Raw genomic sequence first — 7508 nt, 5'->3', positions numbered from 1 at the left:
AGCTACAAGTACTCAGCCCTTTTAAGGATCAAGCCCTTGATCATTAATATATTTCCAGCCCCATAAAATAGGTTTCCCAATCTGCTTTATTTCTGTAAGGAATTCCCTGTTAGCTCGAGACTTTTCATAGCTCCTTACATAGCTCTTTAAAGGCCCATAAAGAACTGTGGAAGAAATAAAATAGGGCTTCACTTTTGGAGACATACTGGAAATGATTTTCATGAATCCTTATTATGGAACCATAGAAGCAACTCTGTGTCAGTTTCCATTCTAAGACCCTATTTTTTGGCGGGGGGGGGGGGTTACACCCCTTCTTTCCAACTGAAATTTCATGTGTGGTCTTTTGGCTGAGGAGATTATCTTTTGAAAGTTTGAGGTTGATCAGAGAAGCCTATTTTTAAGTCAGTGGTTTGAAAACATAAGGGTATTTCACTTTTTGAAAACCGTCTAACCTTTCCATGTTTGCTCAGAAGTTGAAAACTCCTTGTTCTAAAAACTTCACATTTGTTTTAGACATTTGTCTTTAGTAAGAGGTAGGCCTTGTGAATATTGGTACTAGTTTTTGTGGGACCAGAATTTGGCCTGAAGTGAAGATCTCCACAAAAGTTGTAATTGTTTTTAGAAAGCTTTGATTTACTCCTTTTCAGAAATAAAGTAAAACAAAAAAAGTAGAACAAAGAAAACATGGGACAGAGGTAGTAGTGTAATCATAAGAATGCAATAAATATGCAAATATATGTCAAACAAAATGAAGAGACACTAGAGACAACAAGGTCTCCATTTGTGCCAGAGGAAATTCTTTATATCAACATAAAGAAAAAGCAGCTAAATGCAACTCATTATTTTTACGAAATTATTTCACGAAAGCTCATGCTCAAATAAATTGGTTAGTCTCTAAGGTGCCACAAGTACTCCTTTTCTTTTTGCGAATACACACTAACACGGCTGTTACTCTGAAACCTATTTTTAAATGGTTATCTTTACAAGAGAGTCAAATTGTACTAAATTTGTTGGGACTTGTTTTGTATTGCCTGTAAGCTTTTCCATAAGGATTGTGTCCCAAATCCATTTAAGCCACATTATTCTTTTTGCTAATGTTGAAAATGGAGCATAGCCACTTCAATTCAACTGGTCAATATCCGATTCTAATAGAGCCAATATAAGAGAAAACTAGGTTAGATTAGATTAGAACAGGGGTTTCAAACACGTGGCCCGTGGGCTATTTCCTGCAGCCCACCAGCTCCCTGTGGTCCCCCTGCATTTACCTAGAGCGGCTCCAGCCTGGCGCGCACCGGAGGCAGGGCGGGCTCCCTCCCCACCCCCGTGCCGCTGCAGGAAGTGGCTGGGACCTAGGGGAGGGGAGGGCCCAGGGGTCTGTGTGTTGCCCTGGCCGCTCCTCCAGGTACCTCCCCCGAAGCTCCCATTGGCCGTGGTTCCCCGTTCCCGGGGAAGGTACCTGGAGGGGAGGTACCTGGAGGTGCGGCCAGGGCAACACACAGACCCCTGTGCCCCCTTCCCCAGGTTCCAGCCGCTTCCCGGAGCAGCGTGGGGACACGGCAGGCAGGCGGGGAGCCTGCCCTGCCCCCCGGTGCATGCTGGGCCGGACCCGCCCCCCAAACCCCTCCTGCAGCTGAACCCCCTGCTGCACCCCAAACTCCTCCTGAACCCCAACCCCCTGCCCTGAGCCCCCTGCTGCACCCGAACCCCCTGCCCTGAGCCCCCTGCTGCACCCTGTGCCCCTCCTGGGAATGGGGGCAGGGAAGGGGTGGGAAGAGGCAGGGCCTCATGGAAGAGGTGGAGTGGGGACCGGGGCAGCAGGGGGCGGGGTGCCAGTGATGCAGCCCTCGGGCCAATGTACTAATTCTCACGTGGCCTCATGGTCATTTGAGTTTGAGACCCCTGGATTAGAACATACCATGTTGAGTCTGTGTGTGTACTTGGTGTGGATGAGAAAAATAAATGTTGTCCCTGGATAATAGATTTATTTCCCTCTAGGTATCAAGAATACCTACATCTCACACTTTAGTCTTTATGCATAGATCTGAAGCTCTCTCTGACACCAGTTTTTATCAGGCTTATCTAAGATTGGATTAAATGTTTCATTTAAATACTTTCCATTTTAATGAAGTCGGAAGCAAAGCTTGTTAACATAGTGAAAAAGTTCTCAAAGAAGGATCTTTCACCTGCATGAAACATAAACAGAACCTAAGGTAACTTTTCCCTATTAAAGTCCCTGTTACCAGCCGATACCTTCTTATATCTCCTGTGACTGCAGACACTTCGAACTGCAAAGATTTAGGCCAAAATTTTCAAAGCTGGAGTGCTTGAATCCATATTTGGCTCATAAATAAAGGTAGCCTAGTTTTCAAAGCTGATAAGCACCTGCAGTTCCCCATGGCCTTCAATAGAATTTATGGACACTCAGCATCTCTGAAAACAGGTCAGACTTACACCTGGATTCGCAACCTAGCTTTAGGTATCCAGGTTTGAAAATTATGGCCTTAGACAACAAAATAGCTATCCCTCTTGTTTAATTCTAGTTGAGGAAAAAAATTCCTGGCCAACCCAACCAAAAGCCAGTTTACAGTAGAACCTTAGAGTTATGAACACCAGAGTTACGAACCGACCAGTCAACGACACACCCCATTTGACAGCAGATGTATGCAGAGACTTAAAAAAAAAGCCAGGACAGTACTCTGTTAAACATAAACTACTAAAAATATAAAGCAAAAGCAGAATTTTCTTCTGCGGCATAAAGTTTCAAAGCTGCAAAGTCAGTGTTCAATTGTAGATTTTTGAAAGAACAACCATAACATTTTGTTCAGAGTTACAAACATTTCAGAGTTACCAACAACTTCCATTCCCAAGGTGTTCGTAACTCTGAGGTTCTACTGTACTTTCATTGTGTGGTTTGTAATGGAACCTTCATCTGAAAGTTCTTTCTGGATGAAATCTCCCCAGTTTGGAGAACTCTTTTTCTCTCTTGGAGATGTTAATTCTTAAATGCAGGGAAAGCTGTAAGATAACTAAAAATCCTTCCCAACCGTATGGCCATCGTGATGTGAACATTGTACAAGTGTGACTGCCTCTTCCATAGCCACTAAATGTCATTGTTGTTGCATCTGGGTCATTGGCATATATTAGTACATGAAATGACCGGTGTACCTCTCCAGCCCGTTTCTCTCCTCCTTCCATGAAGCACCGATGTTTGGCAGCTTGTTGGTGTAGTAGAGCAGCGGGTTCGACCAGCAGGGGAGACAGAGTTGACTGCTGTGAACTCCTACTCAAACTAGTAAGGAAAAAGAAATTCTGTCCTCTTCTGGTCATCTCCTTCTCTATCCTTTCTCCCCTTTTAAAGATGACCCTTATTAACAGAGAGTGCTGCAAGGAATAGTTAAATATTCTGGACAGATCCTCAGCTTGCGTAAATTGCTGTAGTTCTACTGAATCAATTTAGACAAAGAAGAAACTTCAGCGGAGCTATGTCAATTTACACCAGTGGTGGATCTGGCCTTCTAGGTATAGCCCCCATATTGAACCAAAATACAATAATCAGTGGTTTGAATTATTAACTAGAAGTTCTGAATTGTTCCAACCTAACCACCGAGAAAGCAAAGAAAGCAAAGATTCAGTTCCTGTTATCTTTTTCTGCTGAAATTTACTTACCTGCATGGTCAACTTGTTTCATGACCTGCTAGGATATTTGTTTGCCTTCCACATAGCTGTTGTCCCGCTCATTTCCTTTGTTGTTCTTTGAATCAAATTCTAACCCCAGCACCCTTCACCTTCTTTGATGTCTCAGTGAGTCTCAGTGTAACAGAGAGTCTCAGTCTCAGTGTAACAGGATGGCCTAAGACTTCAGGGGCCAGAAGGCCTGGGGCTAGCCAATCCTGTTCAATCAGCCTCACCTGCAGCATAATTAGCTGCCTCTGATTGTAAGGGGGCTAGACTAACTGGGGTCAGGGGATGTCCTGAAACACCAGGGCCTCATAAAAGGGCTAAGAAAATTCAGTTTGGTGGAGGACTCAGTGTGAGTAAGTTGGGTTTCTGTGAAAAGCCCTGAAGTATGCTCTGGAAGGATTCCAGGAAAACAGCCTGGGAGTTTGTCCCCTATCCCAGAACAGGGAAGATGGCAAGATAGCCTAGAAGGGCTCCTGTGAGGAGACTCTAGGGAAGGAGCCTAGGAATCAGGGGTCTCCCCTAGAGCTGAAGAGACTTAAAGGTAACCCATGAGGGACAGAACTGAGTCTGGAGAATAGGCTGAAAAGGAACCCAAGTGGGGTGAAAGTACTTTTGTGGTTGTTTTTGATTCTTGTTGGGAGCTTTGTTATCCTGGAAGGGGATTAAATTTTAAGGGTGACCCAGCTGGAGGGATGAGCTGTGCAAATTCCTGGGAGAGACAGAAAATCCTGGTGATGGAAACTGAGGTAAGGAGTAGCTGCAGTTCTATGCTTAGCCAGCAAGGGTGCTATGGGTAGGTATGCACTATGGCACTCAGGTTTTATACATAAAGCCCAATTGAAATGGAAATCTCTATCATTTTCTAATGTTAGCTTGGCATAATTCGTGCATAATCCTTTTAAAATGTCTCTCAATTTGAAGTTAAAGCTGACAAGTCTAGGAATGAATATAGCAAATCTCTTGAATTGTTAAGGGTTCCTCTAGTTCTTAAATTTTGGTTGTGGTGTGTGGGGGGGGGATTATTGTTTGGTTTTGGCTTTGGTCTCTTTTTGCCTTATCAGTAGAGTAGCAGAGGAAAGATGACTGAGTCCTGAGGGCAGACTCTGTTTCAGACTTGGGAAAGAGAGCATTGTGGACTCTCAAGACTGGTTCTTCTCTACTTGACATGTCTTTGAATAAAGCTTCCACAAACAGTATGGGATTCTCCTTTAAGACATGTTTTAATTTTAAGTCTTCCCTAGTTTTCAAGGTCATCAGAGTTGAGCTCCTCCTGTCTTTTCTATTTGCTTTGGACTTTCTTCCAAAGAAAGACTGTCAGCCTGATCTTTCACACCTGCTTCCAATTCAGCATGCCAGACTGCTAACTTTTCCACCTCATTTCTGAGGTCTTTAATTGACACTTGAATTTCAACCTTCATATACTTCTGATCAATTTCTTTGATGGCAGCTTTTGGAGAAGCTCTGTGCCTATCTTTTACCATCTCCCTTTGTTTGAGAGATGCTTGCTCTGAGCCAAAGTCAGACTCATCCCTCTTGTTGGGGATGCAGAGGAGAGGAGTTTTTGAAAGTAGTTTATCTCTTCTCCAATATTTAATCAGTACTCTCTCATTTTCCCCCTCTCCTCTTCTCTTTGTTCCTTTTAAAAAAAATAGCAGGCAAAAGTCCAGCAGTAGAGTGGGGATATCTAGTTGATTGCACTGAAGGCAGCCTTGTGGGTAGGTGGTCCCACCCCCAGTCTGACAGTCAGCATGAGATGCTGTAAAGGCCAAAAGTATCGCTGAGTTCAGGGGGAAAAAAACTCCATGGAGAATGGGTTAATCAATGACTATTAGCCAAGATGGTCAGGGATGCAACCCCATGCTCTGGGTGTCCCTAAACCTCTGATGCCAAGAAGCTGGGACTGGACAACAGGAGAGAGATCACTCGATAATTGCCCTGTTCTGTTCACTCCCTCTGACGCATCTGGCACCAGCCGCTGTTGGAAGACAGCATTCTGGGCTAGATGGATCATTGGTCTGACCCAGTACGGCCATTCTTATGTTGTTGTTTCTTTTTGCCTCCTGCTTTCCCCTCTTTTCTCTCCCTTATTTCTTCTGCTGGGGTTTTATGAAGACAATTTCTGGCAGGAGGAAAAAGAAGGGAGAATGGGTCTCCTCTCTGTTGCTTTATTTTTTTGTTTCAAAGCAGAGGTGATATATTTCTTTTCTCTTAGTGATATTTTTTTACTCTTCCTTTTCACTATTGCGAGTTATGTAAAGGAGAGCTGATGGAAGAAGGACAATAGACTCCTGGTTTGATTCTCTACATTGTTAACACCAGTTTTCTGCCAGTGTAATTCCATTGATTTTAATACTGACTCCAACACAGTGGAGAAAAGTCAGCTTTTTTTCCAGGTGCTGATTCGATGAAATACTTAACTCCTATGATCGAATAGGGAAGAAATTACCCCCACCTGTTTAAAGTTAAGTATGTGCTTTGCTGAAACAGGGGCCTAATTTTTCTCCACTTTCAGAGCTGGAGAGTGAGGGAATTGCTCTGTTGTAGATATTCCTCTGGTTGGTGACCTTATGGAGTTTTCCTTCTCCTCTGGCTCCCTCATGCAGCTTTCTCTATGGGAGGAGGCAGTCTGGCCCCAAGAATTTGGCTGATCACTTAATTCATCCACCACAACAACTACCTGTAGGGTATGATGTGGCTACTCTAAAAGTAATTCCAACAACTGAAGGACACATTTCCCAGTGAAACCAGTGGAAGATGTAGTGCTGGATATAATTGTAGGCATGATGAATAGATTCAGATAATAAAGGACAGACGTTGATCCCAAATGTGAACCAAAGGAAAAGTTCAAAAAAATGGATAACATGTTTTCATTATTGTCTGCATTTCTGGGCTCCAACAGAGACCTGAAGCAAAAATGCCAAAATCCCACATGAAAACCTTTTCTCAAAAGACTTCTGCTTGACCTGGAGACAAAAATGTATGAGGAAATCTCATGAGGGCCTATTTTTGTAGTCAAGGGGATTGGGTAGTTTGGATAAATTCATCCCAAGCAGCCAACCCGCTTAGTAATTTTTTTTTTTTTTTTTGCTCAAACATATTGAGGCTTGCCCATCGCTACTAATTATCCATGTTGGAATTTGGCCAGGACATATAGCCATGGGCTAAGATTACCATCTATACCATGTTAAGGAATAGTTAGGTGAATATACAGGATAATATGTCCTTTAATACACACCAGGAGCTTATTTCATTGACTTCAGTGGGCTTTGGATCAGGCCCCAGATGCCAGACTGACACTAACATTCAAGGTGCAAAAAAGACACCATCAAGTACCTCAGTCTTCAAAGAGCATGGTCATAGTACATGAAGTTTTATCTTAGAAAGTTATCTAAATATAGATACAATTATAGATTGAGGCATGCAATGTTAGAATAAGAGCATTTCTTTTATGTGTTCCCATTAAATCTCCCAATTTATAACAGTACAAATATGTAAAAGTAACTGCACTTTAAAATATAACCCTTCTCTATGCAGAGTTCACTTCCTTGAAAAAAATACAATGAAACCATTTACATTTTAACAATATCATAAGTCATATTTGTATAGTTAAAAACAGGAGCCATGCGTCACAGTGGGTAAATAATGTTGACCTTTCACATCTAGACATGTAGTCTCTGATCTGCCACAGGCCTTAAGTGAAAATGAACTTAGTGATCTCCTCCAATCCCCTGTGGATGTTAGTCCACATTATGAAACACCAGAGAATTTGGCATGATCAGCAGTTTCTACTCAAAAGGCCCAGGACTGCAATAGCAGAGGTGTTAGAT

This window comes from Lepidochelys kempii, chromosome 1 (genome assembly GCF_965140265.1).
Source record: "Lepidochelys kempii isolate rLepKem1 chromosome 1, rLepKem1.hap2, whole genome shotgun sequence".
Lineage (NCBI taxonomy): Eukaryota > Metazoa > Chordata > Testudines > Cheloniidae > Lepidochelys > Lepidochelys kempii.
The sequence above is the reverse complement of the archived record's forward strand: the minus strand, read 5'-3'. Positions refer to the sequence as shown.